Source organism: Oryctolagus cuniculus, chromosome 8 (assembly GCF_051225735.1).
Source record: "Oryctolagus cuniculus isolate XC-2025 breed Fujian yellow rabbit chromosome 8, ASM5122573v1, whole genome shotgun sequence".
Taxonomy (NCBI): domain Eukaryota; kingdom Metazoa; phylum Chordata; class Mammalia; order Lagomorpha; family Leporidae; genus Oryctolagus; species Oryctolagus cuniculus.
The window spans coordinates 131,863,963-131,887,696 of record NC_142874.1 but is presented as its reverse complement, the minus strand read 5'-3'; positions in this window follow the sequence as shown (position 1 = coordinate 131,887,696).

Here is a 23,734-nt window from a genome sequence, read left to right as displayed (position 1 = left end):
TGACATCTTTTAGAAATATATGCCACTAGTACTCAAACAGTATTTTTCACTTTGTGTTTCTATGTGGGTGCAAACTGTTGAAATCTTTACTTAATATATGCTAAACTGACCTTCTGTATATAAAGAGAATTGAAAATAAAAAAAATAAATATATGCCATGATCTCTTGTCTCCTTCTTACACTTAGAGGGGAATGCAAGGTGATAAATGCTGTTCCGATTAAGCTGCTTTCAAACTGCCACCTTCAGCCTTGGGCTGCTGCTTCATGGAGGAAGAGAAAAGATGTATTCTTAGACACTTGTGTTAGGTGATAGATGCATGGTGATTAAATTACGACTGACCCGAATTCAGTAGTGATGTTTGTCAAGTACTACAGAAAGATAACAAAGCCCTTTTAATTGAAACGGATTTTATTTCAATTTCATAATGCCTTACACAGAATGAGGATGATGAGAAAAGTGAGAGGAAGTTCCATTTCTCATTATCTCAGTGATTACCAGTTGCTAATGTTTTATTTTACTAAATTAGATATGTTATTAAATAGATGAGAAAATAAACAAGAAAAAGGTAGCATGATTAAAAATGTAGAATTATATACAATGCTGATTATTTCTCTAAAGCATTTTAAGTGGCTTCACAATAAAGAAAGATTTAATGCTTGGAACATTTGAAAATCTAAAAGGTCTTATCTCATGCTTAGCTAATTATTTTGACAGGAGTCTAACTGTTATGTGCTTTTCCATGCAAATGAGTTTGTGGCAAACAAGATGACTGCCATTGACATAAACACACCATAACTAATTCTTATCTCCACAGAGAGGTTGAGTGATGAAAGTTAGCAATTAGAATTCAGTGACAATGTTTTTCTCTGCAATTGATTAGTGAAGGGAATGTTCATCTGGTAGAAGGGAAATAAACAGTTCCACCAATTACTTGCCTTTCAGAACCCCAGAGTGCTCTATCTTCTACGAATGTCTACGTTTCTATTTTCATTTTTGCTCTTGAACACCTACTTTTTGTGACACATTCTCTTTTCTAGATTCTTAGTTAATTTTTCCAGTTTGGTCTTTGTTTCCTTGTGATCCATTTTTGTTTCTTCCACCCTGGATGTTACCTATCTTAGATACTCTCAGTTGAGAGTGGTGCCAGAAACTCAGTCCTAGATTATCAATGGCTATAAGATGTCACACAGAAAATTGACCTATTTTCACTAAATACTGAAACTATGACCTCTACTTCCTGTTCTCAGTCTTTTTCATTACCATTTGAGATATACAAGGGGGCTTCTGGGTTCATGGGAAAAAGGGATTAAAAGATAAGACAAATTTTCCTTGTTCCTTTTGAAGCTGCTTCATATATATCACTTCTTTTTTTTAAGATTTTATTTATTTTTTTGAGTGGTAGTTACAGGCAGTGAGAGGAAGAGACAGAGAAGTCTTCTGTCCACTTGTTCACTCCCCAAATGGCCCCAACTTCCAGAGCTGGGACGGGAGCCAGGAGATCTTCCAGGTCTCCCACCTGGGTGCAGGAGTCCAAGTGCTTGGGCCATCTTCTACTGCTTTCCCAGGCCAAGCAGAGAGCTGGACTGGGAGAGGACCAGTGGGAACTAGAACCGGCACACATATGGGATTCCAGCACCGCAGGCAGAGTATTAGCCTACTGAGCCACAACGCCGGCCCCCATATATCACTTCTTCAACACATTTCAAACCCTGTTTTCCTTTGGAAATTTTCAGCTTTCTCTATTCCCATTTAAGAAATCATCATTTCCAAGCTATTTTATCTGAAAATATTGATATGTCAGCAAGTCCTCTATTTTTTTCTTCTGTACACATTCAAACAGTTATTTATTTTTAGTTTTCCTTCATGACACCCTTATTTCCTTTCTTTTGTTTATCCTTCTGATACTACTCTTTAAATACAATCACAGATTTGTGTCAGGCATTCTGAATTTTCACTTCTTTTATCACCATGTCTTTATTTTGAGTCCATTTTGTCTCATTATCTTTTCTTTTCTTTTCTTTTTTTAAGGTTTATTTTCTTAACTTGCAAGGCACCATCACATAAGAGCGGGGGAACCGCAGAGAGAGAGGCATATTCGATCCGCTGGTTCACTTGCCAAATGCTTGCAATAGTTGGGTCTGGGCCAGACTGAAGCTAGGAGCCAAGCACTTCATCCAGGTCTGGCATGTGGAAGCAGGAGCTTAGGTCATTTTCCACTGCTTTCCCAGGTGCATTAGCAGGGAGCTAGATCAGAAGTGGAGCAACCAGGACACTAACGGCACCCATTTGTGCTGCCTGCATTGCATGTGGCTGCATGCCACAATGCCAAACCTGCAAATTCTCCTTTAACCTGAGAATATTCATGTATTGCATATTGGTCTAGCATTATCAGTTTACACCATCATTCTCTGTGTCAAATCCTGCCTATTTCTTGGATCTGATAATATCCATAATCCTACTCATTTACTTCTCTTATTTGAACTTTGATAGTCCTCAGTAAGCTCTTATAAGATAATTATCAAATGTGTTCCTTTTCACTTCATTCAGGCTTATTCCTAGGCTTGGAATAGTCCTCCTTGTCCATTTAATTTAACTGATTATAATCTATCTTCAGGGTCCAGCTCATGTCCCACTTTTCTCCACTTGAAAATCCAATGATGCAACTTCCTTGAGACAAGGGATCAATGATTTGTGTCTGGTTACAAAATGATTGACAGAGGTTTATTTTAACACAGTATACAGATATTAAGAAAGTGATATTAGAGACAAAATTAGGATCCAGCATTGTGGCATAGCGGGTTAAACCGTAACCTGAAATGCCAATATTCTGTATGGGCACTAGTTCAAGGCCTGGTTGTTCCACTTCTCATCCAGTTCCCTTCTAATGGCCTGGGAAAGCAGCAGAGAATGGCCCAAGTACTTGGGCCCCTGCCACCCATGTAGCAGACCCAAATGAAGCTCTTGGCTCCTGGTTTTGGCCCGACCCAACCCCAGATGTTGCAGTCACCTGGGGAGCAAACCAGAGGATGGAAGATCTCTGTCTCTTCTGCTCTCTGTAACTCTGCCTTTCAAATAAATAAATACAGCTTTAAAAAATTCCCAAAGTCTTAAACACAGCAGGAACATAAAAATTCAGACAAAAGCACAAAAATACCCTTTCCTATTTATGACTGCACAGGGGAAAGGTAGAAAAATATTTCAAAGTCAGAACTTTGTGCTGTGGGATGACTTAACATAGTGTCTCACATAATATCTGTAATTAGGCAAGTTCTGAAATACAGTGGAATATATCACATACCACGGGGCAGACCAGACAACCCATATATTTTAGATTGAAATTCTTGCTAGGACTATCATCTAAAGTAAAGTTTGGTACATAGAAAATTGTATCCCCACCAATGCATACATACCCATGGCATAGTACCCTAAATGTCCTTTCCTTATAGTAAAATTGAAAAGAACTAATGCATGATAGATTTAGTGTAATAATTGCATGCACGAGATATTTTAAAGTATTCATGGGGCAACATATGGCTTTGCTGTTCAGCTACAGTGAAAATGTGGATTTTTAAGAATAAAAATTAGTTTGAAACACAGCAGGCAATAGTAATCTCGAATCCCCTGTATGCCCGTAAAATGGTGAAACCATCTGTACTATAGGCAAGCTGATGACCTTGGATTAATTCTAGCAAAGTCATTACCCAATTAGTTGAGGAAGGGAAGATACTTAGGGATTACAATTACAGATCCATTAAAATTGTGCAGTGCCATTATTCTCAAATATTTATTAAATCACATCTGTCTAATAATCATTATTGGATGATATTTTTTCCACCTAAGGGAGACTAAGTTTGCTAAATGAAATGGTGAGCCGGTCCTAAATGGCATAATTATGCTACGTGAGCCTCAAGTTTGTCTGTCTTTTAAAAAATAAAATAATGATATTTTCTTTTTAGCTTCATGACTGAGATGACAATATCTCTAAAATATGTTTGTTAGAGTAATATCCTCAGTTGCAATAAACTAAAATTATAAACCAAAGAAAACATAAATGAGAGCCAAATTATGCAGTGATTTTAGTGTTTTCTGCTCTATTTAATCTTAGGTTATAGGGATCCTGCTGTGTCTCTAGAGGTTGTGTTAAAGAAAGCAATAATTCTTTGGTAACAGGCACAGCACTCTTTTGTTGTTTGGTGGTTGCTATTTTATAAATGGAATAATTAAAATTGTTGCAGTATCCTTAGGACAAAATTTTCTGTTTAGCTATCTGTCTTTATTTAATTTGAGAACATTTTTGAAAAGTATGTAATTGGCACCCATATCATGTGTATAGAAAGGAAAAAGAATATTTATGACACTTATAGACACAATACAGATGAATGTGTTGATACTAATATTATGTAAAAATGCCAAGTAGTGTTAATTATAACCTGACTGGAAAGAAAATACTAAAATTGAACTGAAAAAAAAATCTAGTGTTCTAACGTCATTCAAAAAATTGCATGGTAATTATCTGTGGCTCACACTTCTTCATCAGAAATAACATTTTCTACTTACCATATATTGCTGCTAGAAGATACAGTTGATTGACATTCTTTTTTTCATGCTTTGTTTTATGATAGTAGAGCATGATTTACTTTTAAGCCACATCCAGATGTGTATGTATGCAAACACAATGATAAAATGAAAAGCTCAGAACTCTAAGAGTAGGGTTCCTGAGTTTCCTCTTAGCGTGCTAGTCACACATGGAGGGGAGTGACCACTGCATCGGGAAGATAGACAGTGTTTGGACACTACACAGGTTCACTGGCAGATTTGGTGTTTTCTGTGATGAAGAAGAACTTGCTTGAATCTTGTTTTTGTTAAGATAAAAATAATATCATCATCTGAGAATGAAAAAAAGCGAATGAATAAGTGCTTGAGTAAACAATACTAAATCAGGGGCAGGTGTTAAAAATAATTCAATGCATTTTGAAAATACAAATGAAAGTATTATACCATGAGTTATAAATAAAGTGCCAGAAAAGACAAAGTGAAAATATTACCAACTGAATTTAAATGCAAGACTTCCATAAATACATTGGCTTTCTTTGTGTAGAAGTCAAACAAATTAAAAGATCAAATGACTAGCTTATTAGTCTATGATAGACAAGATAATCACAGTGACGATCGACTGCCATGTGTGAGATTCTCAAGAGCTTTCTGATTCAACAAGAAAATCTGGACAAGTCACTGTGGCCTATTTTATTACATTTTAAAAATTTGTTGATTCTAGAACTATCAATTCTATGCTAGTCAGGGTTGGAAGAGTTAGTAGTGAGAAATAAGCCTGGATTACTGCAGTCAATCTTTACTTGTGTTCCAGGAAAAGTGACTTCCATTTTAAACCCCCAGATCATTCAATTTACATTAGTGTTATGATCAGCCCTTGCCCTGACTATTGATGAACAACTTAATATGTTATCCCTCTTAGTATTTTTTTTTTGTTTATTCTACTTAATACTTTTGGTTGAATACTGTAATCAATACACAGTTATTCTTAAGTGTTGAAACTTAACTGAAAAGTGATTGATGTTAAATATAAGAGTGGGAATAAGAGAGGGAAGAGATGTGCAATTTGGGACATGCTCAAGCTGACTTGCCCCAAACGGTAGAATTAGAAAACTACCAGGGGATTCCAATTCAATCCCATCAAGGTGGCATGTACCAATGCCATCTCACTAGTCCCAGTGATCAATTTCTGTTCACAATTGATCATAATGATAGGACTCAGAGTCAAAGGGATCACATAAACAAGACTAGTGTCTGCAAATACTAACCGATAGATAAAAAAGGGAGAGAACGATCCAACATGGGAAGTGAGATACAGAGCAGACTCATAGAATAGCAGATGTCCTAAACAGAGCTCTGGTCTCAGAATCAGCCCTTAAGGCACGTGGATCCAGCTGAAAAGCCCATGAGAGTATTTCAGGCATGGAAAACCAAGACACTCTGGCAAAAAAAAAAAAAAAAAAAAAATTTAATTGACCTAAATGAAAGATCTCCACAAGTGAGATCCCAGTGGAAAGAACAGGTCATCAAAGAAGGAGGTACCTTTCTCTGAAGGGAGGAAAGAACTTCCACTTTGACATGGCCTTATCTAAAAATGATCAGAGTCAGTGAACTCAGGGGGCTTCCATAGCCTTGGCAGCTCATGACAAGTGCCTAGGGTGATTACTGAGGCCATAAACAAGAGTGTCAATTTGTTAAGTCAACAACAGGAGTCACTGTGCACTTACTCCTCATGTAGGATCTCTGTCCTTAATGTGCTGTACATTGTGATTTAATGCTATAACTAGTACTCAAACAGTATTTTTCACTTTGTGTTTCTATGTGGGTGCAAACTGTTGAAATCTTTACTTAATGTATGCTAAACTGATCTGTATATAAAGAGAATTGAAAATGAATCTTGATGTGAATGGAAGAAGAGAAGGAGCAGGAAAGGGGAGGGTTGCAGGTGGGAGGGAAGGTATGGGGGGGAGCCATTGTAATCCATAAGCTATACTTTGGAAATTTATATTCACTAAATAAAAGTTAAAAAATAAAAAAATTTAAAAAAATAAATTACATTTTAAACTCTATAGTTTGAAAAGTATCTATAGAAATTTAAAAAATGGAAATACAGAAATAAGAAAAAAAAATCCTGAAAGCTCACAAACAATTTTTTAGTGTCTTGACAGAATACTGTTGAAATGTGCTTTCTGTACATGCTTTATTTTGCTCTTGTGATTAATTTCTGCTCAGTTAGCATGTTTGATAAGACATTATAATTCCTAAATGTGCTAGTGGTTATTGAAAAGTGTGTATTTGCTCTTACTGATTTTCCATTCCTAACAGAGAAAGGTCCTAGGGACAATGGCCTGGTCAGATGCAAACCTTTGCATGTGCAGCAGATGGTGCCTTATAGTTCAGTGTTTGGTAATGAGGACAGCAAAACTAAGAAAGTGTATCAAAATAGTGGCATGTGATTTTACAAAAGAGCTTATAAATACTACATTTTAAAGCGTTTTTTAAACCATATTCATTTATTTGGGGAGGAAGGAAAGAGAATCAGAGAAAAGGAGTGAGAGAGAGAGTGCTCCCACCCACTGTTGCCCTCCCTAAATGCTGGAAATGGCCCCTGCTTGGGGCCAAGGTCAGGAGCCAGGAACTCAATCTATATCCCCAGTGGGTGGCAGAAACGCAATTCTTGATTCATCTCCACATCCTCCCAGGGTCTGAATTAACCGGAAGCTGGAGTCAGGAGCTGGTGGTGAGTATGAAACTCAGGTACTTTGATAAGTGACACAGGCATCTTAACTGCTAGGCTAAACACCCACACCTCGTAGCAATTTTAATCAGAGTGTGCTACAATATAGATAGAGTGTATTATACATCAAATGAAATAGCTTATTTTGAGAAAGAGAAAATGAGAGAAAAATTATCAAATCCTATTTTAAAATTAGGTCTATCAGTAACTAAATCTGTGATTGAATGAGTCATTTTATTGCTCTTAAAATAAGTTCATTTATGGGCCTGGCACTGTGCCCTATGTGGCTGGTGCTGTGGTGTAGTGGGTAAAGCCACCATGTGCAGTGTTGGCATCCCATATGGGCCCCAGTTCAAGTCCTGGCTGCAACACTTCTGATCCAGCTCTCTGCTATGGCCTGGGAAAGCAGTGGAAGATGGCTTTACCTGCTACGCCACAGTGCCGACACTGCAGATTTTTAAATGTATGCTTTTCTTTTCACAATATGCATTTTAAATAGCATCTTTGAAATCAGTTCATATGCATGTGGATTTATTTATTTTTGTCACTATTTTAAAGTGCGGTCACATGTAAACATATTTATATATAAACATATGTCATATCAAGCCAAATATATAGGTATATTATATATATATTATTTATATAAATATAAATGTATATATTTCAACTAATATGTATGTAAACATATCAACTATGGCACATATGAGTAATTGATTTTTAGTTTCTGTTAGTATTCCATTATATGTAAAACAACATTTTTTGATACATTACCCTATTATTGCAAATTGGGTTTTCGTTGCAGTAGTATAATGGACAAAACATTGGTGGACAATGTTTTTTCTCTTGGAGAAATACATAGAAGTGGAATGGCTCAGGTAAACTCTAGATATACGTTGACTTTGAAAAGATAGTAAAATCTATTTTCTACATTCTGACCTGACATTTGATATTGTTAGTCTTTAAAATTTAAGCCACTTTAGTGAGTGTAAAATGTTATTATATTATATGTACTTAATTTTATTTTTCCTGATTCCAATGAGGCTTTGAGTATTTCCTAGGCTTAAATTCCATTTGTATATACTCTTTTAAGAAATGTCTTTTCGAGGATTAGAGTGCTGTTTATTAAATTTTGCTTTTTTATGAATTTGTAGAAAGTATGTATTCTACATAGAAGTGCTTTTTCAAATGTATGCATTGTCAACGGTCGTTACTATTCTATGACTTGACCTTTTGTAATCTTAATGATGTTCCCTCCCTCCCTCCTTCTCTCTCTTGCTTATTCCTTTTCCTTTTGTCGTTTTGTGATGTGTAATATACCAAACAATTTAAAGTTGTAATTTTGATACTGTCTGAGAAATAGTTACCCACCCCCAAATCATAAATGTATTTGCTATGTTAAGTTATGGAGGCTTTATAATTTTGCATTTAGACATACGGTCTATCTCAAATGAATTTTGAAAAATGGTGTGAGGACTGGATTGGAAATCATTCTTCTATATGTTAATCCTGTTGTTCCAGAAAAACTTTTTGTACAGACTATACTTTCCTTAATTGAATTGCCTTGGTATCTTACTGACAATAAGTTGTTACATATCTATTGCTATACATCTGGACTCTATTCTATTTCATTGATTTATCTGTCTATAATTACATATTAATGCATCTTGATAGATTTTAAAGTTATTTAATTTTTTGAAATACAGTGTTACAGAAAGGCAGAGGCGGGGGGGGGAGAGAGAGAGAGAGAGAGAGAGAGAGAGAGAGAGAGGTTTGCATCTACTGGTTCACTCCCCAAATGGCCACAACTGTTGGAGCTGGGCCAATATGAAGCCAGGAATCTGATGTCTCCCACGTGGGTGCAGGGGTTCAAGGATTTGGGTCATCTGCTGCTTTCCTAGGCACATTAGCAGGAAGATTGGAAGTGGAGCATCCCAGCACCCTTATGTAGAGGCTTAGTCTACTATGACACAGTGCTGGCCTCTCTTGGTAGATCTTAACTTCAATTTATGCCTGCTTGACATCATTATTTTAAAAACATTGTTTGCAATCCTGATATATTTATGTGTGTTTTTAATCAATGTTTTCTTAGAGTTCTTAAAGTTTTCTATGTAATAAAACATATAATCTGTAAATACAGAGTTTTATTCTTTCCAGTGTGTAAAATTGTCATTTGTATATTAGTATTTACATCCTTGTTAAGTTTATTTAGTGATGTTTAAGTCTGTGGCTTTTCCCTTGAAGTTTTAGAGAGTGCAACTTAGATTTGCAAATGCATTCAGGAGACACACCATACAAACATTGTTGTAATGCAATGCTGTTCTTTTCTTTCAATAATCAAATTTCCACCAATTTCTGATTTTGATAATTCTGTAATGTCTTCTATTTTTTATCCAGAGGTCATACTCATTACCCATACAGGGTTAAGTCCAGTAAAAGCTTCTTCACAATTACCAGTCTTCCTTTCCTTTTTGTGATGATGAATAGTTACCTGAACTGTCATTGAATTTACTAGCATATACTAAAGTTTAAAGACCAGATCTACTATCTATTATGTATTATGGAAAACATATTTTAAAGGTAAGTTACTAACTGACATATGTTCAAAAGATTTTTAGATTATATTAACTATACTGGACAAAGATGAATGAATTTCCAGTTAAATAAAATTTAGATTACTAATACAAATACTTTCCTCTGACAATAAAACTATTAGCAGAAACAACTCATTTATAATTGTGTTTTTTATTTTATATATTCAATTGTAAAAAATAATTTTTCCTCTATAATTATTTAAATAAGACCATCAGTTGCAACAGAGAGTAAACGTTTCCTAAGAACTTATAACATGTGAAACAGATGTTCTCAGAGTCCATTTGCAGATCATTTTTTACTCCGATTTGAATAAATTATATAAATTCCTTACATCCTTGGCAAGATCAACTATATCATATTATTTTTCTAATTTTATAAAAGCAGGTTGCAAGGCATAAAACTACCTTCAGTTTGGTGCTGAATGGTGATACTGAACAAATGCAAATCTTGCATATTCATATCTATAACACTATACCATTGTCACCTCCCGCTGAGCTTGGAAATGTGAGAACCTTACAGCAAGTGGCGTTTACCCTATACTGCTGTGAAGTTCACTCTTTACCCAAAGCCTCCATGGCACTTAAAGTTTCAGGTTCAAAATATAACTCTTCCATCAGTTATTCCCTATGTTATGTCTACTTTGCCAATTTGACATCCAAAAAGCAAACAAAGGACTTATAGGCTAGAATTTCAGAGGTTTCAGAGGACACACATTCCCTCTATTCTTTCTTTAGGCAGTTGTTACTGTACATATGGAGCTTTGGGTATTTTATCCTGTAAATGACTGGCATGCATTTTCTTCTAAGCTATTCCCTACCACATGCCATCATTCTAGACTAGGAAGGAAGGAAACAACCCTGTTCTTTCTGGTATGGTGCTAACATTTCATTATTTGCTACTCCAGGTCTAAATATGGCAGTGAAAGTTCATTGTGATTATATTTGCAGGTCACACATGCATATAATTTTTAGGTCTAGTGCCTGGAAATAGAACAGAAAAAATAAGATATTAGGGTTTTATGGGAGTCAGAGTTAGTAGAGTTGAACTGGCAGTGTTTCCTGAAAGAAAAGGAAGGCATTTAGGTATTGGGTGAATTATTTTTGTGTAATGTAATTTAATTGAAAAAATTAATTAAATTAAATTAAATTTGATTGAAAAAAAACTACTATGGAACTAAGCCCAAATGATTCAACAAATATATATTCCAAGTCTACTGCTGGAAACTTGGCAGATACTAAAAAAATAGAGTATTATCTTGAACATCCTTATAGTTACCAGTTTCTAATATTATTTAGAGACTTGAGTATAGGGTTAGAAAAAAAGTCCTTTTCTTTTTTTTTTTTCAGTTGAAACGATATACTGTTTAATTTTAATCTGTATTTCCTTTCTTACAACACTTTATATTTTCATAATTTTAAAATTTTCATAATTTTCATAATTTTAAAGATTTGTTTTTGCAAAACAGAAAGTAAGCTGTAATCCTTTGTTCAGTGTTCCATTCAGATGCCATTTCCTTCCTTTTCGTATCAATGTCTGATTTCTTTTAACTTTTATTTAATGAATATAAATTTCCAAAGTACAGCTTATGGATTATAATGGCTTCCCCCCCATAACTTCCCTCCCACCCGCAAACCTCCCCTTTCCCTCTCCCTCCCCGCTTCTGAATACAGTTTTTCTCAAGTGTTGAAACTTAATTGAAAAGTGATCGCTGTTAAATATAAGAGTGGGAATAAGAGAGGGAAGAGATGTGCAATTCGGGACATGCTCAAGCTAACTTACCTCAAACGGTAGAGTTAGAAACATACCAGGGGATTCTAATTCAATCCCATCAAGGTGGCATGTACCGATGCCATCTCACTAGTCCCGGTGATCAATTTCTGTTCACAATTGATCATAATGATAGGACTAAGAGTCAAAGGGAGCACATAAACAAGAATAGTGTCTGCAAATAATAGCTGATAGAATAAAAAAGGGAGAGAACAATCCAACATGGGAAGCAAGATACACAGCAGACCCATAGAATGGCAGATGTCCTGAACGGCACTCTGGCCTCAGAATCAGCCCTTAAGGCACGCGGATATGGCTGAAAAGCCCATGAGAGTATTACAGGCATGGAAAGCCAAAACACTCTGGGAAAAAAACAAAAACAAAAACAAAAACAAAAACAAAAAACAAACAAACCAACCTACATGAAAGATCTCCACAAGTGAGATCCCAGTGGAAAGAATAGGCCATCAAAGAAGGAGGTAGCTTTCTCTGAAAGGAGGAGAGAACTTCTACTTTGACTATGACTTTGTCTAAATATGATCAGAGTTGGTGAACTCAAAAGGCTTCCATAGCCTTGGCAACTCATGACAAGAGCCTAGGGTGATTACTCATGCCATAAACAAGAGTGTCAAATTGTTAAGTCAACAACAGGAGTCACTGTGCACTTACTCCTCATGTAGGATCTCTGTCCTTAATGTGCTGTACATTGTGATTTAATACTATAACTAGTACTCAAACAGTATTTTTCACTTTGTGTTTCTATGTGGGTGCAAACTTTTGAAATCTTTACTTAATATATGGTAAACTGATCTTCTGTATATAAAGAGAATTGAAAAAAAAAAAAAAAGCCCTTTTCTATTGTTCTACTGCCTCATCCAGTCCCAAAGATCTCTCACTCTGAGCTTTTGAGGTGAATTTTCTAATGTATAGAATGCATCCTACATATGTGTAAACTTTCAGCTTGTCAAAGATAGGCTTCTTGATCTCTGAATTTTTCCTTGTGTTTTATATATTGGAATATCATATCTTTGAACTCATTTTATATATTTAGTCCATATTAGTTTTCAAATATTATTTTTAAAATGTTTTTCAAATTTACAATACATGAATCATAATACAAAGGGTGTAGTGATTAGAATATGGATAAAATTAGGTAGCTGTCGTATTTCATTCCCTCTTGAGACTGCTTCTGAATCCGTCACTAGGGATCAGTAAATTCCACAAAGAACTCCTTAAACCTTAAATAGAACACAAAGGAACTAGAAGTTATTTTAAAGCTCGCTGAGTCCACATACATACAATGATTATTTGTCAATAGCAAATTTTAAAAAATGTAAAAACATGCACTGAATCCAAACACTACCAAATAAACCAAAAGCAGAACAAACATTCCCAACAGGTCAAAGTCACTATCAACACACAGGACAAAAGATAAGTTTAATTTTAAGAAAACATGAGATCTATTTCTCTTAATGCATGTCAGAAACCTTTTTGATCTGAACAGACACATCAGCTATGCCACCCACCGCTTTAGCAATCTGGAAGCAGCTCCCCATAGATAAGGAGCTGGAAACTGCTGGGTAATCGCATCCAGAGAAGAAATCCGTGGTGCACCCGTTCTGATTTCACATCATACCTCGAGGAGAAGACACACAGGAGGCTCGTAATTCTATCATTGCCCCTTTACGGTGGCCTGCACTTTACATAAACCCCAACAAATTGGTTTTTCTACTGTCAATGCAGGGTTTCAAGCAGGTAATTTTAAAGTGAAGTTTTATTAATGTTCATCTTAAAGTAAGAATTAAATAGGAGTTGGCTATAATGGACACTATATGCAGCAGGATTTTTAGAAAATAAATTGCGATTATTATCTCTTTATCTTCATCAACTAAAAAACCTCAAGATTTCCGAGTAACACTAAGCTTTGCCTAGAATTGTCATATTGGAAACCCAGACTTTTCAGTCTGTTTACTGTTTTAAAAAATACTGAAATCCCCAAAATGCTTTAATTCATATGACATATCTATTAATATTGATTGTGTTGGAAATTAACATGAAACATTATAATATTTAAATTTAAAAGTCAATGTTGACAAGTTTACTCATTATTACAAATATTATTGTAACTGAAATAAAATATACTTGAATAAGATAACCACTATTTTCAAGGCAAAAAGCAATGAAATATGATTGAAAAATATTTTTGCACATCTTTTTAATGACTGATTTATTAGAAGGCCCAGGGTGCTATGATCTGAATGTTTGTCTCCCCTCAAAGGATATATGTCGAGATGTAATCCCCATGTTCCAGTATTGTGAAGTAGAAGGCTCTGAGAATTGATGAGGCTGTGATGGGCAGAAATCTGAGAAATGAGTTCAGTGTCCTTATCTGAGAGTTCAATTAGTTAATTACTGTGATGCTGTAGAGCTTATGGAGGTGGATACATACTTTCTCAGGTTTAATTTTTTTTTTGCTTGAAACATAGCTATCACTTGCTTTTCTTGACACAAGAAGCTTACTTTGTTCATTTTTAAGAAAATATCTGGGCCGGCACTGCAGCTCAATAGGCTAATCCTCCGCCTTGCGGCGCCGGCACACCGGGTTCTAGTCACTGGCCACAGTGCGCTGGCTGGAGTGGCCATTGTGGGGAAAAGGAAAGACCTTTCTCTCTGTCTCTCTCCTCTCTCTCACTGTCCACTCTGCCTGTCAAAAAAAAAAAAAAAAAAAGGAAAAGAAAATGTTTGCCAAAAAGCAACTCTGTATAGCCACAGTTTGGGTGTCAGTCATTTTTTAAGTACTAACAATATTCTGTGGCAAAAAAGTCCTTGCCATAGTTCAAACAATTGCACAAGCAGAGATTTTGATACAAGCTTTATGTGAGAGAATATGTGTGTGTGTGTGTGTTGTGTTTTGTCCTATGATACAAAGTTATGTGTACTTCTGGTTTCACCACAAGGACATCCTTAACGAAAATTTGCAATATTTTTCATTTAACATTGTAAGGGCATGGTATTGGAAACTGCAATGAACACTAGTGAGATTTTAAGACACTGCTTTTTTTTTTTTTTTTTTTTTTTGAAAATCCAAGTTTCAAAGAGGCAGAGGCAGAGAGAGAGAGAGAGAGAGAGAGAGAGAGAGAGAGGTCTTCCATCTGCTGATTCACTCCCCAAATGGCCTAAATGGCCAGCAGATCTGCGCTAATATGAAGCCAGGAGGCAGGAGCTTCTTCCGAGTCTCCCATGCAGGTGCAGGAGCCCAACTTGGGCCATCTTCCACTTCTTCCCCAGACGATAGCAGAGAGCTGGATCAGAAGCGTAGCAGCCTGAACTTGAACAGGTGCCCATGTGGGATGCCGGCACTGTAGGCAGTGGCCTTACCTGCTCTACCATAGCACTGGCCCCACCTACTTTGTTTTTTAAGACCTTTCCAGTTAGACCCATCTTTGCTTTTCCATCATTGAAATGTATACATGCAGAAAAGATATCATGTCCAAGTGTTGTTATGAAGCTATCTTTGTCCTTTTATATTTCCCAAAAGTACCTCAGGAATTCCTGAGAGTCCTGAACCACACTTAGGATCTAGTCAAGCAGAGCAGAATGGAAAACAGGGATTTCAATCACCCTAATAATCTGAATATCAACGCTGACAATATTGAGAATAATTGGGGTATATAAAGGTTAAAAGGCATGTGGTACAGATTTGCTAGCTGTAAAGGAAACAGTACTACCTCATCTTAGAAATGTCAATAGGAAATGGATCTGCTTCCTGCACAGACAACTCTTTCTGAAACATTTTCTACACTAGTCTTCTCGGTAAGAACATTCTGTCTATCTAGACTCGGGTAACCTGGGAATTGTCTGAACTAAACTTTCCAATCCCCAAATAACCTACAAATTGATAAATGTAAAGACCTTAACTCCTATTTGTAATAAAGAAATTAAGTAACTATGTTTTCAACGAGAAGAAACAAAACAAAGCAAAATGAAAAAAATGAAAAACTCATGTGTTTTAATAATTTTTACTATTAAAATAGTGATCAGCTATGCCAGTGTGCTCACGAATCTGGCTTATGTCTGATCTTAGTATAATTATTGAGAACATCCTCTGCTCTCACAGGTGTCCCCAAAAGCATGATTAATTGTATGGTTACCTTATCTATCAGTGACTCCTGAAATAATTTCACACATGTCCCAGGACTTAAACCTTTAGTTTGCCATCATTTAGGAAGTTAATTTCAACACAATGTATGATCAATCAGTCTTGATAGATTCAAACTGTATCAAAAGTATGTTCTCCTAAGTAGATGGCACTCAACACACTTTTTAAAAATATAGAACAGCTTTCTCAATAAACTAAACTTGGAATGATTTTCATCAGAAACAATAAAAAATTGCTCAGGGAAATTCTAGGCAGGAGAGAGTGATGAATCGGACAGGTATCTTGAGTCAGCAAAGGGTGTAGGCCAGTTGTGATCATACTGTTGTGAAACAAACCATCTCAGTTTCCAGTGGCTTACAACACATGCACTTATTTTTCTTGCTCAGAGTTTTGTGGGTCAGAAGATTTGCCGTACACCAATCTGTCTATCTATAGGGATTCTTTACAGGGTAAAGGTTAAGTAAAGTCATGTTTTCCATTGTTCCTTGACTAGCATTGCCTGAAACAATCTCATGGATGAAGGGAGCAAATCAAGAGTCAACCAAATAAAGACAGTGAAGTTTCTGCTTAGTTTTCTACTTGTACCACACCTGCTAACCTTCAAAGGCCCAAGTAAGTTATGTGGTGAAATTTTAGCTTATTGAGGCTGAAAATTATATAGTATATGGAGATGGAGGATCTAAATTTCTCGTCTTTGCAGAAAAATAAATGAGAACTGAACAGTGTATTTAAATGACTCTCTGACAAAAACTGAGGTTTGTGAGCTCCAAAAGGACATGGCACCAAGGATTGAAGAAAATTGTTCCTACCCCTTTGCTGTGGGTTGAATTGTTGGCCCATGAGGACATATTGAAGACCTAATAGCAGGTGAGGACAAATATGACCTTCTTTAGAAATATGGTGTTCACTGATTTAATAAAGTAAGATGACATCATTAGGGCAATGTCAATCCAATATGACCTATGTCCCCAAAAGAAGTACAAAATGTCATGTGGGGTGTGAGACAGAGGGGAAAATATCAAGTGATGCCATTCTTGCAAAACACCAGAAACTAGAAAGAAGGAAAGGAAAGATTCAAGACCCACCCGCTGCCCCGCCCCTGCCGCCCTTGACGTTTCAGGTTGTAGGTGGAACACGGCTCTGTCAACATCTTGATTTGGACTTCCAGTCTTTAGAACTGTGAGACAATAAGTATCAGCTGTTTCAGCCACCTGGTTACAGCATCCTGGTAAACTAATACACCTGATAATAATCAGACACCTTGACACATCCTGATGAGGGAGAGAAAATATTTCAGCTGCTTAGAGATAGTGCCTGTATGAAGTTGCTCAGGCAAAATAAAGAAGCAACAATTTTGGAGTCACCATGACACTGGAGCTAAGTGGCAATGAGCTGAGGTATGAGACCTGGGGAAAATAGGCCCCTTGAAGTGACGGGGTTGGCTCAAACCACAATGGCCTCCTGACTGTGAATGTGGCAGGGATTTGGCTACCAAAATGTCTGGAATTTGTGGAATATTAACAGAAGTGATGAGTATAATTGGTGTTTCTGAAACAGCAATTTTACAGCAAATTCTGGTGGAGGTCTGTACAATAACTGTCGAACACGCTACAAGATAGGTGTCTCTTCTACCTCTTAGAATTTGCTGGGTTGCCAAAGTTTCCTCATGTAAATCTTCTCAAGGAGTTCTTTTTTCCCACAAATTTTATGACTTTGCATTCCCTTATTTGTATTTATCATAATAAAGAGTATGAAGCATAATTTTTCCATTTATATTATTCCTGCTAATTTTTATGAAGACTATTAGTACTTTAATATTTAATTTCCAGTTCTACAATTTGTCCAAAGCATTTATAGTCATTTCTGAAGCTGCTTTGTACATAGAGGGTCAGTGATAATACTATTTACTTAATTTCTTCCTCAGATAACATGATTGAGAGAATTATTTCCCCAGTTAAGCCTCTTTGAGAAATGACATCCTATAGTAGGGCAGGAAGCATTGACCGAGAAAAATGAACACATAAGGATAATATAATATCTTTTTTGTAATGATTTTATTCTGTTTATTTGAAAGGCAGAGTTACAGAAAGAGAAGGAGAGACAAAGAAGAAGAGAATATTCCATCTGCTGGGTCACTCCAAATGGCCACAATGGCTGGGTCTACACCAGACCAAAGCCAAGAGCTGGGAACTCCGTCCCAGTCTCCCACATGGGTGGTAGGTACCCAAGCTTGGGCTATTCTCTGCTGATTTCCGGGGGCATTAGCAGGGAGTTGGGTTGGAAGTGGAGCAGGTGGGACTGGAACCTGTGCTCACATGGAAAGGAGGAGTCACAGGTAGTAGCTCAACAGACTATGCCACAATGCTGGCCCCACATAATATTATCTTGCTGCTGCTTTGAACAAGTATTTGAAGTCTTACATAGACTCCAATCAAGTTCCAGTAGTGTTTCACAGTTAATGTATTTTGAGTATAGCGCTGAATCCATAAAAATTGATTACATTTTTTCACTTTCTGTTATCTATCATTAGATAACTTAATAATACTAATAATGATGAACTTTAAGAGAAAAAAGAGTGGCAAACATATGGGATTTAGAAGTGGCATAATGTGACTTTTTTTCTAAAAACCAGCTGTCAGGTAAGAAAGACTCAAAGATTGTTTTCGTTTCTAAGGAGTTTTTCACCTTAAATTCAATTAAAATATCTTCTAATTTTGATTAAAAAATCAGCCGTAATTGCCAAAAGAAGTTCTTTGCACTTTGTGAATTGATTCCTACAAAAATCTAGAAGAGAGGGAAAGATAATACTCTCTCTACTTTTGGAAAATAAATTAAGATACAAATAGTCCAGGATACATGGCCAGGTTCCTATGGGTATCTAATTCTGTGATGATGAAATTAGAATTCATGTTTTTCATCATTCACCTTTCATTTCCTTATTCAATGGAGATATTTAATGGGAAAGAATACTGTTTATGGCTCTTTTTGAAATGACTTCTACCTTAAATTGAGATGATTATTGTTTTAGCATGGAGACCCACAAAATTTTTAAATACATGAAACTTTTAAGTAAAAAGACATTAGTTTATTTTACAACAAGTGAGTCAGAGCATGAGAGACCAGGACTTAGAGAGAAAAATTTAAAAGCCCATAGTCTGAATAAAATAAAATACACAAATCAATTTCTTAAGTGCTACTTAAGAAAGAGCCAATGGTCATTACTGCTTCATTGTTACCCAATTGAAAGGTACCAGTCCTGGGCAATCCTCTTCTAAAAGAAACAACAGCACAGGTGATTTCATCACCAATCTTGTGAGCTCCAAATCTTGGAGCTACTAATGTTACAAGTCAAGAGTTGCAAAAAGGAGCCCTGGAAGCATGGGCTATCTGGGGAGTGAACGAGTGGATGGAAGATTTCTCTCTCTCTCTCACTCTGACTTTGAAACAAATAAATAATCTTAAAAATAAAGAGAGAGGGAATACCTTGTACATCATATTTTCTAATGCCTTTCTCTCTCTCCACCCATCTCTCTTTGTATAGATGTATGTTAAATAGTGGCTTAGAAGGAAGAGAGAAAATCTTTGTACCTAATTCTTGATTCTTAGCAGTTGGGGTTGAAAATATACTTTTCAAAGGAAATTGCCCAGAACTTTCATTAGGGAATTATATAGATGCATATAGAATGGATGAAAAATAAAAGAAGAAAAATTTAAAAATCATAAAGTTAATAGATTTTGACTTAGTAGCACAGTGAATGTTCTTGGTGGGGTGCATTAAATAATTTGTGATAGAATAAAGAGAGCAGTAGTCCTGGTGGCACAGAGGGAAACATAAAAGAGGGTGCCCAATAGGGCTATTTATTGAATAATATCTTTGTATTAACTATAATACAAGATATGATTTAGGAAAAGAAACAGCCAAGGGAGCTACATTCTTCAAAATTGTAAAAAGGTAGAGAATGTTGGCAGCATAAGAAAGATGGAGATAGGCATTTGTGGTTTTATCATGATCCAAATGGATGCAAACTTCAGTGAGCATTCTCTGCTAACAGAACAATATATAACAGCCACCTGAGAGAGGGTTGTTTCTAATAAGATAAAAGCTCACTCTATTCAGGGGAGTTTTTGCTTCTTTGAACTAAGATGCCAAGCTTCTACCCTCACAATCGTGTGTCTCTAACAATATTCGTGAACCAAAATCTATCAGTGTACCTTTGATCTGTAAGAAATGGGCCATGCAACAGAAAGTCAACAACATGGGTGGTCCCAGCGCTCAGAGAGCTGTCCAGTGGTAGAGGCAGACTCCACAGGAAGGCGTCTGCAGAACTGTGGTAGGAGCCGTAGAGGTCATTAACAGCCACAGCATGGAGGGCCACCACGGTTGATGGGATGGGTCAGAGATACTTCATGCCTAAACTAAACAGTTACAGAGGAGAACAGTTTCCTTGTGAAATTGGTGATGGCTACAGGCCATGTGTGTGACGGGAAGAACAAATGTAATGGTGAACGCTACAAAACCTATGAGGGATGACGGGTGTCAATATAGCTGGCAAATATTGAAGTGTCATGGGGAACAGTAAATGGTGGTGCTGGAGACAAAGTGATGGTCTGTGGTTTTCAAAGCTCTAGAAATCCTGCTAAGAAATTTAGAGGTTATTTTCTATGTGCCAAGCACGTCACTAAGCCCCAAATAGATTTTTCCTTCTGCATTTTTTTTTTTTTTAACAGAGTGGACAGTGAGAGAGAGAGACAGAGAGAAAGGTCTTCCTTTGCCGTTGGTTCACCCTCCATTGGCCACCCGCGGCTGATGCACTGTGGCCGGCACACTGCGCTGATCCGAAGGCAGGAGCCAGGTGCTTCTCCTGGTCTCCCATGGGGTTCAGGGCCCAAGCACTTGGGTCATCCTCCACTGCACTCCCGGGCTACAGCAGAGAGCTGGCCTGGAAGAGGGGCAACCGGGACAGAATCTGGTGCCCCGACCAGGACTAGAACCTGGTGTGCTGGCGCCACAAGGCGGAGGATTAGCCTAGTGAGCCGCGGCGCTGGCCTTCCTTCTGCATCTTTCTCTTATTCTAAGCTCCAGGAGGTTGACACTTCAGTTTATATCTTCTAAGTTCCTGGGTGGTGGGCTTATTTTTATATATGAACAACAGAATTCCTGGCAAACATCTTTTAGGCAGAATTAGAGTGCTCTGAGATAGTTTCCCTCTGCTTCTTTTTGTTTTGTGCTGTGACTTTTCATTACTCACTGTGTCCCTCCATGGTGTAGGACACACCAGGGCTTACCTGTTAGATCAGATTCCCTAGAAGCAGAGAGAGGGATATGGACACATGCTCTTGAGGGACCAGCCTCAGAGTAAGTCCGTGCGTCCTAGAGAAGGTAGTCAAGTTCAGTGCAAAGCCAGGGGACATTGGAGTATGAATTTTTCTACACTGTTGGTTCTAAAACAACAACAACAACAAAACATATGGAACACATGGAGGTAAGTATAAAAGAAGAGACAGATTGTGAGCAATTGGCTCACGTGACTATGGGGCTGAGTGGTCCCATGATCTGGCTTCTGTAATTGGGTGTCCAGGAAGCTGTGGGATAGTCCTAGTCCCAGCCTAAAAGCATGGACGTTAATGGTATACCTGTCAGAATCCAAAGGATAGGGTGTGAGTCAGAATGGTGTAACTCCCAATCCAAGGGAAGAGGCCTAAGTGCCCACGTCTAAGGGAAGGAGATCACACGATGTGCCCACTAAAGACGGGTGAGTGAATTTGCTTTTCCTCCACCTTTTTTTTTTTTTTTTTTGACCTTTAACAGAGGGGATGATGCTCACTCCCATCCCCTTAACCAGTGGATTCAGACACAAATCTCTTTAGGAAACACCTTCACAGATACACTCAGAGATAAATTTTAATCAGTTATCAGGGTGAGGACAGAACAAGGCTTTGACCATCACACTGCAGTAAGAGTGCAAGCCTTGTGTGAGATTATTATTGAATGTAAACTGTTCACAGGAGGCCAGAGCATGTCCTTCTGGGTTCCTATTTAGCAAGAGGCAAGTCTTGAGGGAAGGATGAACTACTAGTGGCAAAAATGCAGCTGAGGGTCAGATGCACTGTCCTATATATCCATGTGTAGACATCAGTGTGTTGTCATTTTGTGTATTGTTCAGAACTATTGGCTCACTTGTTCACTCCCCATGGGCAAGAATGCTATATATTAAAGTCAGCATATACGTAGAGAGTATATACAAAACATATAATAGAAAATCAATGCATATTTTTTCTGTGTATTTTATCATATACTGAGAGACGTAGGATGAAATATGTAGATTCATTATTTTTCTTGTAGCTCTGTTGATCTGTTTGCTTTATGTATTTTGAGGATGCCTTATTACTCCTTGTGAATTTTCTTCTAAATTTTATACCTTAACATATACTTGTCTCATATTTATAGAGCTGGAGTAGCTGTCTTTTGGTTAGAGTTTATAAGAGCTAGCATTTTAAATTCACTTAAAATTTTGTGTTCTATGTTTTTATATTTCACTGATCTCTTAAATGTAACATAAAAGGCTAAATTTATTTATTTTTTCTTTCTTTATTTGACAGAGTTATAGATGGTGAGAGAAAGAGACAGAGAGAAAGGTCTTCCTTCCATTGGTTCACTCCCCAAATGACTGCCACGGCCGGCGCTGTGCCTATCTGAAGCCGGGAGCCAGGTGTTTCTTCCTGGTCTCCCATGCGGGTGCAAGGCCCAACCACTTGGGCCATCCTCCATTGCCTTCCCGGGCCACACAGAGAGCTGGACTGGAAGAGGAGCAACCAGGACTAGAAGCTGGTGCCCATATGGGATGCTGGCGCTGCAGGCAGAGGATTAACCAAGTAAACCACGGTGCAGGCCCTATAAAAGGCTAAATTTAAAATGTTTTTTTTTCTTTTGTCTCATCTATTTTTCTTTGTCTCATCTATTCTATGTTTATTTATTCATGCATTCTTTTAGATTATTTTATTGATGCATTTCCATTTTATAAACTTATTACTTGGAAAATAATTTATTATTTATATAATAGTTAACAAAAATATTGCAAGTGTTTTTAAGCTACTGAAGTCTAACAGAAATGGAAATTTTTTCTTATATATAAGCAAGATTTAGAATATGTTAACTCTCATGATGTTCTCATCCTATTTTTATGCTCTTCTTATTGTGTTTTAATCCTTTCTATATTTTAAAGCTTAAAAGGCATTAACAGTACTCTTGTCACCATCAAAATTCACTTAATTTCCCCACAGATTTATCTGTATGGAATATTTGATATTTCTATACCTTTAATGTAAGTCCATCTGCAACTATTTCCTTTATAACTAAAATGTCTGCAGTATAGATTCAACATTATCCCATTTCTCTCTTACTTTTGTTTTTCTTCATATTTTCTGTGCATATTTTATCTATAGTTTTCTACGTTCTTTACTATGTAAATTTAATGTCACAATAATCCACTGAGCTATTTAGCTTAATATTATTTTATTTTCCTGTTCTTTATATTTGTTTATAATTTCAGTTTAAATTCTTACTCACACTTTTCTTTATAAACTTAAAGTATAAAAATGGCTTTTTTATATTTTTCTAATCAATTGATTATCCTAGTCATTTGAGAGATTATTTCTGTTTACTGTTTTTATCACTTGTAAAAATGATGATCTGATTATTTTTGGCTCACAGCTAGTCCATTTATATAAACTTGTTGAAATACTTGAGGCTGAGGATACTATAAAGTATATCCCTCCATTGAAGATTTGTATTTGTTTCTGCAAAGTTGGTAGGGCAAAGATAATCAAAATTTTCTAATTTTAACAATTGAATTCATTTGAAATTTTCATACTTTAAAGTGGTTACATCCAGTTTCCCATGCTTGCTTTGATCTAAACTTTATGAATG